Source organism: Oreochromis aureus, linkage group 16 (assembly GCF_013358895.1).
Source record: "Oreochromis aureus strain Israel breed Guangdong linkage group 16, ZZ_aureus, whole genome shotgun sequence".
Classification (NCBI taxonomy): Eukaryota; Metazoa; Chordata; class Actinopteri; order Cichliformes; family Cichlidae; genus Oreochromis; species Oreochromis aureus.
Window position 1 is genome coordinate 12,204,648 of NC_052957.1, and position 14,181 is coordinate 12,218,828.

Sequence of the window (14,181 nt, forward strand, 5' to 3'; positions counted from 1 at the left end):
TCAGATGCCTTGTCAGTGAAAATTTCCCATGGTGCCAGATTCAGCCACCTTGTGCACACTAGCATTAGAAAAAGCCGAACCCTAAATCCTTAAACTCTGACCAAGCAAAGTACTGAGAACCTTATTACTTCTAAAAGACTCAGTTCCTATAACCAATCACTGCCAGCTCTGTGAACGACTTACATGGTATCCCAACTTTTCAGAAATAGACAGTCATGCTAGCTTAACCAGTATTATAATCGCCTTGCAAGCATGTGTTCGTTGCTAAGACAGAAGAAGAGTAATTCTGCAAGTCAGATTGAATAGTTTTGAATAAAATTTAATTTAGACCTGTCAAACAGATAAATCACTTTACTGGTTTTCAGAGGTGGGAAGTAATGAAGTACAAATACTTCAGAAAAACTGTGCACTATAGTCAGGGGTTAAGGTGATGTGAAACAAGTGAAACATGCTGCTAAACAAACTGAGGTAGACTCACTGTGTTATTTAAAGGTTGCATGAAAATAAACAGGTTAGTTTGCAGTACTGTGACAGATATAAAGTAAATAACAGTGTGTGGTCGTGGTTTCATGGTCAGAACTTGGTTACAGAGCCTCATAGCAGAGATTTATGTGCATTTTAACTGATGATGCTTAGCTCCACTGACTGAACTCAGCTTTACGCCATCTAGAAAAAAGACAGCATAAACAGTGTACTGTCAGTGTGGAGGATGGACATCAGCCAGGACAACTCATGAAACATCTGCTGACATCTGCTTGAATTCGGTTGTGTAAATCCACAGAGAGTAGCACGTCAGCTGATCACAGCCTGTACACGAAGAAAATCTACTGAAGCACTCAGTGGAAATGATTGTGAGTTGTGATTTTTTTCCCCACACTGAGCCATTACAGCTGATTTTAGGGTTCTCCTACCTGCTGAATCCCACTTGAAGACCTGACTGTATACATTTTCCCATTTAGAGGCACGATGTAGGCAACAGAAAATAGGGATATATTTTTTATTTTACTTCTTTTTCTCCGATTCAAGCTGAGTATAACTACAATTTTTTTAAAAAAGTTAGACTAAAATTTGTATTCCCATCCAGTGATATTAGTTTATCATTATGTTAATATAGCACAAGTTTCACTTTTACTTTCTTACTTTGAGTACATTTCAGAGCCTGTACTTTTTTACTTTTACTTGAGTAAAGAACTTGATTTAGAACTTCAACTTTTGCTTGAGTATTTTTTAACAATAGTATTTGTACTTCTACTTACGTATAGAATGCCTGTACTTTTGTCAACTCTGCTGGTGTTGAAATGCTTAAATAAAAATCAAAGCAAGTACTGTCAGAAGAAGATGTTGCTTCCAGTGTACTAATGATTAAAAAGAATCACAAAAATCCATCCAAGTTGAAATATTTCAATTTGAACGCCAAATGTCAAAAATGCGGTTGCACATGATGAAAAGTCAAGGGAACTCCAAAAACTCTAGAGCATTAGTGTACGGGCATTTGTAGTTCAAAGGTTTCCATTTTTCATTATCTTTAAAGGGAAAGTGTCTACTGGAGTTTTGAGTGAGCAGCTGCACATGAAAGAGGTGTCTTGCCAGAAAAATGAGTCTGTAGATCCTGTTAAATCAGCCAAGGGTGTGAAAGAGTACCTGAAGATGTGATAAAAAATGTCCCACATTCTCCCACAAAATATGTCACCAAGTGACAGCATGAACAAGTGAAATTATCCATTGTGGATAAATTAGTCATTAAGATGATAATGATGGCATAAAGAAGAGAAAAACATATATTCTTCCAGATTTAGGTCCAATTAAAGTTGTTCGCCGAGGTCTCTGTCTGACACTAGTTCAGTGGTGAGAATCTTAAATATTCTTTGTTATTGTACTGTAATTCACTTAACTGATCTCTCACTCTGTGTGAATTGTAGCAATTTTTCCTTGTATTTGATTTATTCTTTTCTCATCCATGATTACATCCTCTAGCACTCGAGTTGTTGTGTATGCAGGGTTGTGTGGATCTGCCAGAATTTATGGCCATGTTGGACAGTGTCTGTCCTTCCTCAGTGGACTATGACTGTGAGCCAAAAACATACTGCCAGATTAACCTCCTCAAAAGAAACAGAAAAAACAGCCTCTTTATGGAAGAGCAGACAAATGCTTTTGTAGAGGAGCTTACAGTGGAAAAGCAGCAAATACACACAGGTGAAACGCTAGGATAAAAGACAACTTGCTGCCTTGGATATTGACATAACACTCTTTTATTGTTGGAGGGTTAGGTAACCAGAAGGGGCAGGTGATGAAAACAATGATCATCCTATACTATGAGATGTCTGGGGATATAGCGAGCCCTGATTATCTGCACACAGAGTGTGTATTTTGTCATTTCCACCAGTGCAGGATTATGTCTGGCTGGGTGACTTTCTGCTCCAGTCTCATTCCAAAAGAACCTGTATTAATTTCCACAGTGCCTATTACCCAGAGAAAGGGAATGACACAACCTAGCAATTACAGAAAAAAATCTTCAAAGCCCAGAGGAGTTACTTTCTGAAACTGAAGATTTCTTTTAAATTTAATTTATCCATGGCAATCCAGCCCTGCATCATTACTGTTTTTCATCACAAGTGGTTACAGCCTTTCCCTGTGCATTTGCAGTTTTTACAGTGCAACGTTCTGCCCGAAATATTGCCCTATTACCTCAGTACTGATAGTAGTAGTTGTTACAAGGCACTGGTTCTTGCAGAAAGCTAGAGAAGAGCTGAGAAAAAGTGTGTGTGCTTTTGTTTGCTTTTTTGTATGTGAGCCTGTGGGCCAGAGGGAGTTATTAGAGTCAGGCCATCCTTTTTACAATCAGATGCTATCAGCTCTCCAACAACAAAAGCAGATTCACATGTACACTTTCCCACCTTCAGTTGGTCTAAATGTCAACTAAGGGCACAGACGTAGAATGGTATTTTATGATGTCAGGAAGAGGCTGGAAGGAAATGAGGTGCACATACAAATGTCCATTGCTGGATTAGTTGAGCTACTTTTCCATGCACAATACGGAAAAAAACCCCACCAAACAGTTTATTGCATTATGGCTTTAAAAATTGCATTATCTTTAAGTATCTTTAATGTTCAATAATAGGGCAAGCTGAAAATATTTGTCTCTCGCTCCCTGTTTTTCTCAGAGCAGCAACAAGAAACAAAAAGCAGAATGCATTTCATTTCTACACAGAAAACACTCTAATTGGCCGAACATGCTGTGTGTTGTAGCAGTGAGCATGAGCTAGAGCTGTGGTAACTCGTTGTTAGCTGCACTGGTCTGCTGTGCTCATTAGAAAGCCCACAGTGAAGAATATGCCAGACAGCCTAAACCATATACCAAGAGCTTCCTCACGGCTGAACATGTCCAGACTCAGTCACCCAAAACCGGCTTCTTTGATCTAAACCTGGCAACGAAAGCAACTTCATGAACTGCAACTAAGAGTTTTTGATTTTTAATTGGTAAAATTTAAATAAAGCAAACTTCAATGCATGAATTGACAAACTGCCTGTAGCAGATTCCTGCTTGTAGTTAAAAAGTCTAAATTCCTGCTGTGCACTGCCTGCTCAGCACCATGCAGTGGGCAGGCGGTCTTCAGGGGACAATCTTGTGAACATAGCGGAACATTTAACAGCTTAATAGCTAGAGTGAACAGAGACAGGTGCTTTAAGGAGCAGAATAAATTCATCGCATCTCCTTCTGTTTGAATTTACTTGAAACGAGTTTGTGATGGACACAAAGTCTTTGTAAGTGAGTCCTGGCTTCCAGGATGACAACATCTCTTGGAAGTCACTGTCCTCTTCACAGAATCAAATGAGGCTTAGCCATCTTATTTAACTTTAAAAGTAGGCTTATCCTCACTGATGCTTACTCTCTCTTTGAGAAAGAAAAACATCTTAAAGAGTAATGTCACAAACCCTGTCCAATGTGCATCAGTGTATAGACCTCCAAAACCAAACTATAAAATTATTCTCGACCGCCTCTCAGTCTGAGAAACTGTCCAGCAGGTGTTAATTGATCTCAATATTAAACCTTGTTTCTTGATCATTTAATAAATATGTTCATCCACAGAAATATTTGAAACATTTCATTCTGGTTCATAATCACTGAAGGTATACAACAATCTCCTCCGTGTTGATTCATGGTCTGGTGGCGTTTTAGTCATGCCCCATGTTAGCACAAAGTTTGATAGTGTTGACAATATTTTGTGACTCTGCTTTGTTGGTTGGCAGAGACCAATTTCACACTGGTTTCCTTCCTGTCAGAGATAGAAGCATCTCTGTCAGAATACAAAACTGTTCTTCATCCCCTGCTTTCATTAAAGGTGGCATCCCTCACGCTTCAATTTTAGCCCCTCTTATTTCCTTTATACATTTTTCCTGTTTGATTCTTTCAGAAACAATGTTCACTGTTGCAGAAGATGCTTAATGTAATCTACTCAATTCACCTGAAAAGGACTTAGTACTTAACAACTTTATTAGACAACCCATAATAAAAACAAGAAAAGTGAAATATTTTGAAATCTGACAAATATAGTTTTAATGCAAATATAAGATTTTCTGTTGGAAATGCCAGTTTATAACTGTAAAATGTGCTTTATTTTGTCTGTTTTCTGTAAAACGTCATGAATAACCACAATAATTAGTTTTTGGCATTAAAATATTTGATTAAAGGGTTTGCACATGCTGGTGTATTAACCTTTACAGAAAAATAAAAATGGATTTTGGTAATATCCAGTACTGTTAATTTAGTGCAGCTGTGGCATAAACCTGAGATTAGGTGCTAGTCAGATGCAGATGTTAAGTACTGTATTTTGACAAAATGAAAACAAAACTTAACCAAATTTCTCCGCTTCCATTCTCTCATTAAGCTAAAAAACTGGTCCTCGGTCCCCTTTCTACATATCCACAAATACAGTCACTGAAAATCTTGGAGTTTGCCTAACATTCAATGAGAAAAAGCTATGTTTTTAAAGAGCAGCTTTTCACCAGCCTGTAAAAAGGAGACAAATTATAGATATTTTCATCTAATAAGTACTCAAAGACAGTTACCCATATGTTTATCACCTCTCAGCTGGACTCCCACAGTTTCCTCACTGAAAGGTTACTCGATTCTACACTTTCTACAGCCTGGTTCACAATGTAGCCATCAGATTTTTTAATCACTCCATGCTTTAGAGCCTGCTGCTCTGAGTCAAGGTGTTATTTGCTATAGAAACAGCATGTTCCCAGCAAGTTTTATAATCATGGTACATTGACTAAAGAGTCATCACATTATTATGGCTAAAACAGATGTGGCATTATTAAACATAATTTCTGCTGCATCAAATCTGGTGCAGTTTAGAACTTAGCCAACACCGAAGTGATTTAAAAAAAAAAAATTAGACCTTTTAAAAGGCCTTAAAGTGTAGAAAGAAAAGACACCACTGACTTAAAAATGCTCCCATGGCTTAGCTCCCACTAAGGTCATCCTGTTACCTGGGTTAATAAGTCTCTGTTTACTATTGTAACACTTTTTTTTTTTTTTTTAAAGGGGTGGTCTGGTCATAATCGCCTCTGAACTCTGGAGCAAATAAGCCTAATGAAACTGCTGAAATTCGTTAAAATAAACAAACAAATATAAAATTACAAAATTAAAACTTAGGAATAGATGCTTTAAAAAGAAACATAAAGCATAGGAAAAAAAATACTTACCCATTGCAGTAGAACAACAGACGACTCTTGTACATCCTCTTTACATCCCACTCAGTCTATACTCTGAATTACCTTCACCCAGGTCAGCACTAGGATTCCCCTCTGCATACAAGAAAAACAACTGACTGAAACAAACTGTACTAGCAGGTGTAAAAATTTAAATGCAGTATATCTCAAATGCCTGCTTCATTCACAGCCCAGTACACTGGAATCATTGAGGAATAACAGCTAGAGGGAATGTCAGCGTCAATCACCTTCAGCTGCCTCCTTCCTCCACCCATTAGCCTCAAGGTGAAATAGCCTTTAAGGTGAGACACCTCACCAAACTCATCTCAGTCCTCCACTCTTGCCTTCAAGCCAGAGACTCTGGAATAGTCTATCATATGAAATAAAGTACAGTCCACTAAAAATTTTTAAATGACGTTTCTTTTATTTTTTCCTCTTATCCTTGCCCTTTACCACTTCCTTTTGTTTTTGTCACTTATTTATGGACGTTTACCTCTCAGTCCTGCCAAAATCACTAGTTATTTATAAGTTAAACTATTATGTTTTATTTGGTGTGAAGACATGCATGTTTGCCAACTACGTTTATGTAGTTTTCATGTTTTGTAGGTATTAGTTTTAGTCAAAAAAGCTACTTTTGATTCATATTCTATTCCTTGAGTTTCTGCCTCCCATTGTGCTCTCTTTCTTTGGACTCTCTCTCTCTCTGCATTTTGTTGCTTCTCATTTTTACTGTGGGAGTCTTTTGTCTCTTTTACTTTGTATTTAGTTCAGCTTCCCTTGTCCTGTTATCCCCAGTTTGTTCCCACTGTGTCCCCCCACTGTTTCCCCTCATTACCTTGTGTATATATTATCTGAGTCTCCCCTTGTCCTTGGTCATGTCATCCTTCATCCCTCATAGTTGTGTATCCTTTTGCCAAATGTTTTCCAGACTTCTGCTAGTAAAATAATCAATTCTCTGCAGTGAGAAGTCCCACCATAAATACAACCTGGTGTAAACGCTAAATCCTATTAAACACTGAACGTGGTTCAAATCCAACAACGAAACAAAAATCTGCCATTACTTTTGCTTTAGTTTCTTATTTTTTCACAACTGTTGGAGAAGTGTTTAGCAGAGAGCGTCACCGGCACTCTCGCCAGCACTCTGACCTGATGTGGCGTTCTGATCCAATACTCAGTGAACTGATTACTATTTCCAACTGCACCAAGGGAAGATGCAGTAGATGACATCTGGACAAAAGAAGCACTGAGAAAGCAGTTGTGAACCCTGTGGAAGCTTGTTGCCATGGATTTGTAGCCTCACGCACCATCAGTTTACTCTGTCAGTTTTAGGATTGCAACTTCTAAAGCACCCAGTAAAACTCTGGATTTAAAGAAAGGACACACAGGTTGGAAAACTTGCAAATACACCTAATGTTAAAAAAAAGTCAAACATTGTGAAACACAAGGGGGAAGTTATCCTGTTTACTGTGTATACACAACTGTGCTTTTCACAACTCACGTTCCCACCTGCCATCTGTTTCAGACTCTGTGAAAGTGTCAAATAAACAGAGTCTCCCAGTAGATGAGTGAAGACTCTATTTTAACACTTGGGTAGTTTCCCAACCTTTCCAGGCTCATGACCTATTTTGTGTCCCCCAAATTCTCTTTGCCCCAGCATTGAGAGTTTCCAAGCTGTCATGTGAACTAAAAGTATGACCAAAATAGATCAAGAGCAGATTGCACGGATGCATTTCATCTGATTTATTCATTTTATAATAAACATAAATCAGTTATGTATGAAAATGCCTGTGATAGAACAGATTTACAGCTAAGCACAATTATAAATAGATACATGTAGGGCCCTGACTCTGAGTAAGAGTATATAAATATGTGGATCGCATATGACAAACACAAATCCCAATGCAATAAATACATTTGATGGTCCATATGTTATAAGAGCATGTGTTAAAGACAGACCAGATGCCAGTTATTGCATTTTATATATAAATAATATTTGACTCATGTGAAAAACTGGCTGTATAATATTTACAATACAACCCCAATAGGAACAAAATATCAGACATTATCCCACTTAAATCACTAATCACACTTTATTAGCAACATTAACTTGATATGGCAAAAGCAGGCAATCATTTTAAAAACATGATTCATTTTTTTTTTCCATAGCTGTTGTGGGAGGTTTCTGTTTTGGTGGACAAAAAAAAAAAACCCTTCCTCTAACACTGGTTAAATAAGGCACCACAATAGGACAGTCACCAGGCAGATGGTTATGTAATTAGCTTTACAAGTGTGTGTGTGATGTTCATTTTCTAAAAAAACGAAAGCCCCCACTGTCACATTAAAGGGGTCTTTTTAAAAGGTTCATAAAGCAAGTATTAAAAAGAAATACTGTTAGTGTTACAACAAGAAGATTAAGCTTATGTCTGAGATGCTGTCACATAGTTTGAAAAGATTAGGGTTTTTTTCCAAATTAAAATAAAGCTGAGACATATTAGATTGAACTCTGTGGGGCGGTATATGTGCTTTGTTACCCCTGTGTGATTGAGATATATGGCCTTTCTTACATAGACAGATGCAAGCTGATGGTGGAAGCTTTCAGTTATGTGAAATAATGAGAAACGGTTGCATGAACGATCCCACAAGGAGCTGCATTTGAAATTTGTCAGTCATGGTGAAGGAGAGTATAGACATACTGGAGCGTTCCCATGCTCATTTTCACATCGTGTTTTCTGACAAAGCAGCAAACACCACAGTAACTGTGTGTTTGTGCATGTGTGAGTGACTGTGCATCATCCAGCTGAGCTGGGAATGGAGGCGATTTGCCTAGCACTGTACCTGCACTGTTGGAGCTCAGCACCAATTGACTTTATTTCTAACTCTGACTGTGATCATTTTCTGTGTGTGACACTTGCAGGAGGTTGAACAACCAGGCAAAGAGATTTTGCTTCTTTTTTTCAGTTTTATCCCAATTACCTACTAATTTGTGGGATTAAAAGTTCCCTGCTGAGTTTTTTTGACCAATAGTAGCACTAATGAGCAATACTTTCCTAATTTTGTTCGAATTAAGCATGTAAACGGAAACTCCTGCTGCCATTCCACTGCATTTTACAAATTGACAGTTGTCTGATGTGACAACAGTTTTAAAGAAGAAAACTTCAGGCTAAAAGCAGAAGAAAAGAAGAACAAACTTTATAAATACTTGTGGGTAAATTATCAAGAAGAGGTAATGGGCCCTAAGTATGCTCTTCTGTTGCTATAGCACATCTGCTTCAATGTTTGATGTGTTGTGCATTCAGATATGCATTCAGATATGCATTCAGATATGTGCATTCAGATATGCTTGACCTTCCGGGGCCCGGCTCTCCGAGGCCGTGTTATCTCAGAAGGGTTCATCCAGTCTCTCCTGCCGACTGGCTTTTCATCCCCTCGGTGAGTGGAATATATGAACGTGAAGGCTCTGATCCCGAGAATTTACGCCCTTTAATTCGAGAAACTCGAGCTTTTCCAACAACAATGTCTTCACCCGCTGTCCATGGCGCTTTTAATGCCCGATCTTTGACGAATAAATCGTTTGTGCTTAACGATTTTATTGTTTCTAAAAATCTGGACTTCCTGTTCTTGACTGAGACCTGGCAACGGGGTCGGATTATTCGCTCTACTATTGAAATGTGCCCAAATGGCTTCTCTGTCATTAGCCAGCCTCGAGGATCTGGTCGTGGAGGAGGCCTCGCGGTGGCATTCGGAGCCGTTTAACTGCCATTCAGTGAAAGTTGGACACTTTCTGTCTTTTGAACTGCAGCTCATCAAAATCGGAAAGAAGGATCCTTTTACTGTGCGTTGGTTTATCGCCTCCTGGCCCAAACAGCTCGTTTTAGCCGAGTTTAGTGATTTTCTGTCCTCTACTATGAGGTTGTCTAAATTGCTTCTTGTGGGAGATTTTAATATACATGTTGATGATGAGTCCGACCTCTTTGCTAGGGTTTTACCAGCATCATGGACTCTTTTATTTTATCCAACATGTATCGGGCCCCACACATAACAAAGGCCATACACTGGACCTTGTTTTTCTTTGGGTCTGAATATTGATTATATTTGTTCTAAGGACATTTTTTATTTCTGACCATTATTGTGTCTTTTTAATATGTCTTTTTATGAGCCTATGTCTCCTGTTCATCGGACAGTTATTTCCGCACTTTAAATTCCTCCACAGCACAGAAGTTCTCTGATGCTTTTAATTTAACATTATCCCCACAAAACGATGTTGATTTTTCTATAGATCTATTCAGTTATCATTGTCTTTCGATCTTAGATGAAATCTGTCCGATTAAAATGAGACCTGTGCCTGCTTCTAAGTCTGTACCCTGGTTAAATGACAACATTCGTCTTATAAAAGCGTAATTGTCGTAAAAGCTGAGCGGTTATGGAGGAAAACCCACTTAAATGTTCATCTCCTTTATTTAAAGGATCTTTTAGCCTCTTTTAACAATGCTATTAGAGTTGCGAGGGCTGCTTACTTTTCTCAGTTGGTTGCAAAGAGCAGAGGTAATCCTAAAGTTTTATTTGATACTATTACTAATATTATTACTCCTGCTCCACCTGCTGCTATTATTTCTTCCGTCGAAGATTGTGAAACTTTTCTTGCTTTCTTTTTAGAAAAAATTAGCAACATAAGGAAAAACCTGTCTTTTTCAGCGTCTGTGCTGTCAGTTCCCACGCCAGCTCGGCCTGTTGTTTTAGAAGGTTTTTCACCTGTCTCACTACCAGAGCTGGGAAAAATAGTTAGTGCAACAAAATTATCCTCTTGCTCTCTTGATTTTTACCCGCATCATTATTCAAAAATGTCTTTTACTCTACTGGTCCCTGTATTCTTACTATAATTAATACCTCCTTGGCCTCGGGCATAGTCCCTGCCTATTTTAAAACTGCTGTTATACATCCCTTGTTAAAAAAGCCTATGCTGGACCCATCTCTCACTAGCAATTATAGACCGATCTCAAAAATTCCGTTAATTGCTAAGATTCTAGAGAAGATTGTGGCTAAGCAGCTTACAGCAGTTTTAGATAAATATAGTATTTTTGACAAATTTCAATCTGGCTTTCGTAAAGTTCATTCCACTGAAACAGCCCTTCTTAGAGTTTCTAATGACATTTTGTTACAAAGCGATGCAGGTAAATGTTCTGTTCTCTTAATGTTGGATCTTACGTCAGCCTTTGATACTGTTGACCACTATATTTTGCTTAACAGGCTGAAATACTGGGTCGGTGTCTCTGGGACTGCATTGAAATGGTTCTCCTCATATCTCTCTGAACGATATTCTACTGTGGCAGTTTCTAAGTATAGATCATCTTCTGCGTCCCTGTCTTTTGGTGTGCCACAAGGCTCTGTGCTAGGGCCATTACTGTTTCTAGTTTATTTACTTCCTCTCCAGCACATTTTGAGCCCTTTTGAGGATATCTGTTACCATTGTTATGCAGACGATATCCAACTCTATATATCTTTTAAACCGGAAGAGGCTTCTAAGCTGCAGCTTTTAAATGTGTGCTTGGAAACCATTAAAGGCTGGATGGCTGAAAACTTCCTCCAACTAAATGAAAATAAAACCGAAGTCCTCTTATGTGCCCCAGATAGACATATACCCAGTATAATAAATGCTCTTGGTCCTCTTTCAACGTTTGTAAAACCATCTGTCAGGAACTTAGGGATTATCCTTGATCCTGCTTTTACGTTAGATAGTCATGTTAAATCTCTTGTTCGGTCTTGCTTTTATCATTTAAGAAATATTTCTAAATTGAGCTCTATAATATCCTATACCGAACTGGAGATTGTTATTCATGCTTTTATCTCTTCACGACTGGACTATTGCAATTCCCTGTTTACTTGTCTAAACAAAGGTTCTTTGGAGGGCCTGCAGATCGTTCAGAATGCTGCAGCAAGACTTTTGACGAAAGCTTCAAAATATTCACATATAACACCTTTGCTTATGCAGTTACATTGGCTTCCCGTCAATTTAGAGTCCATTTTAAGATTTTGGTTTTAACTTTTAAGGCTCTTCAACAACAAGCACCACCATATATTATTGAGCTTTTACAGCCCTATGCCCTAGTAGGTCTCTGAGGTCGAGTAGTCAGGGCCTACTTGTCACTCTGTATACGAGACTGAAAACTAGGGGTGATAGAGCTTTTGCTACTGTGGCCGCCAGACTCTGGAATTCCCTTCCTCAGGACTTACGATCCGCTGATTCATTGATTACTTTTAAAAAACAGCTGAAAACACATCTTTTTAAAATTGCTTTTTGCTAACTTTGTTTGTATTTTGTCTTTTTAATCTGTTATATCTTGTAAAGCACTTTGTGATTTCTATCTAGAAATGTGCTATATAAATAAAATTTTACTTACTTACTTACTTACTTCTTCTGCACACCTTGGTTGTAATAAGGGGGTTATTTGAATAACTGTTGTCTTCCTATTGGCTAAAAGTAGTCAACAATCATCAACACAGCATTTTCACTCAGAGAACTACCACTGGCTGGATTTTCTGTAAACCCTAAAGATGGTTGTGCGGGTAAATCCGAGCAAATCAGCCATTCCTAAAATTCCCAGATGAGCGTATCTGGCACCAAAAAAGATGCCACATTCAAAGTCACTTAATTCACCTTTCTTCCCCATTCTGATGCTTGGTTTGAATTTTAGGTCAACTTGACAATGTCTACATTCCTAAATGCATTGTGTTGCTACCTTTTGACTGGTTGATTAGATACAGTAGTGAAATGAATAGGTGTACCTAATAAAATGGGTGAAAAATTTAGTTGGAGTAGTCTGAGAGTCTGTTTTAATGTCACTATTAGGCTGTAGACAAGGGTTTATTTGAGTTTACTGCTGAAGTCTGACATCAGCATAATAATCTTTACCAGGTACCAGCTATGACCAGCATATATTTAATGTGTAAGCACCCTATTTCTTAACAGTGAACTATTTGAAGTAAATGTTTATCTGCCAGTGGTGCCAGTTAAACAGGGGGAAATAACGTGTTTCAACAAAATACACAAGATCAGTTTATCACTTACATGGATTCATCAGTTTGTGATTTCCTCTCAAGTCCCACAAACCCAGTGAGAACTCTGGAAATTTGAACAGAAAAGGACAAAGGAAATGCATTCTGCATCGGTCTGAGTCTGTTCACAAAGCGCAAGGTGTGAAATCAAGCCGGAGGAAATAATGTGTAAGAAATTCTCAGGGAGGAGTATTTGGTATTGCCACAGGAAAAGAAAAGAAGAACATCTTTCAGTATATTTCTGTTTTTAACTGAAGGCATTTTGCTCCACCACCAGATAAAGGAAAGTGTTGATTCATCTCAATCCCTGTCAGTCCACCCCCGTGCATCCTTTTTACTTCTTTTTCACCATTGTACCAGGAACACCCCAGGAAATATAACAATTGTCATGCACATTACTGCAGAGGCTGCTATGGTGTGAGTCCTAAAGTACTTGATGATTCTCAAGCTTGGCTTTATTTAAATGTTTTCTTCGAGCTGTTAAATTTACTTTCTTGAGGCAGTTATAATGGCTTTGCATTTTTTTGTGTTTTTTTGTTTGTTTTACAAAGCTACTTCCAGCATGTTACCTACAGTACCATACATTACATTATTTCAGTAAGTATATTAAAGTTACAGGTGATACATTAAATGATTCCCATTACCTCAACATGGGTGCAAGTTCTCCTTTCACACATGTATGCTTCTAATCCAGAAACATTCTCTTTTGGTTTAGTTGGTGTCTCCTGGGTAGAGCATACTCTCTGACTACAGATCACCTTGTACCTCCTCTATTCTTACATGCCTGCAACTGGGCATCATACAGACTTGGTACAAGAAACTTGGGAGCAGCTGGTGGAGACCAAGGACACTGATAATAAGGTGAAAATTAGACTTACATTCACCACACCACCACTATATTGCCAAAAGTATTCAGTCCACTCCAAATCACTGCATTCAGGTGTTCCAATTACTTCCATGGCCACAGGTGTATATAATCAAGCACCCTAGGCATGAAGACTGCTTCAAACATTCGCGAAAGAATGGGTTGCTCTCAGGAGCTCTGTGAATTCCAGCGCAGTACCTGTGCAACAACTCCAGCTGTGAAATGTCCTCTCCACTAAATATCCATCCATCCATTCATTCTTTCACGGGGAAAGAAGCAAAGGAGCCCAGACCTCCCTCTCCCCAGCCAACTCCTCTACCTTTTCTGGGATACTAACAAAGGCATTATTTCACAGTTATTGGGATTATAACAAAATGGAAGTGATTGGCTCCCATTTTTGTGGAACACTGTGATGATGGCCCCTTCCAGGGCACACCAGTTCCCAAAGCAAGGTCCATAGTGTCAAGGATGAGTAAATTTGGGGTAGAAGCACTAGACTGGCTTGCACAGAGTCCTAATCTCAACCTGATAAAACACCTTTGGGATGAATT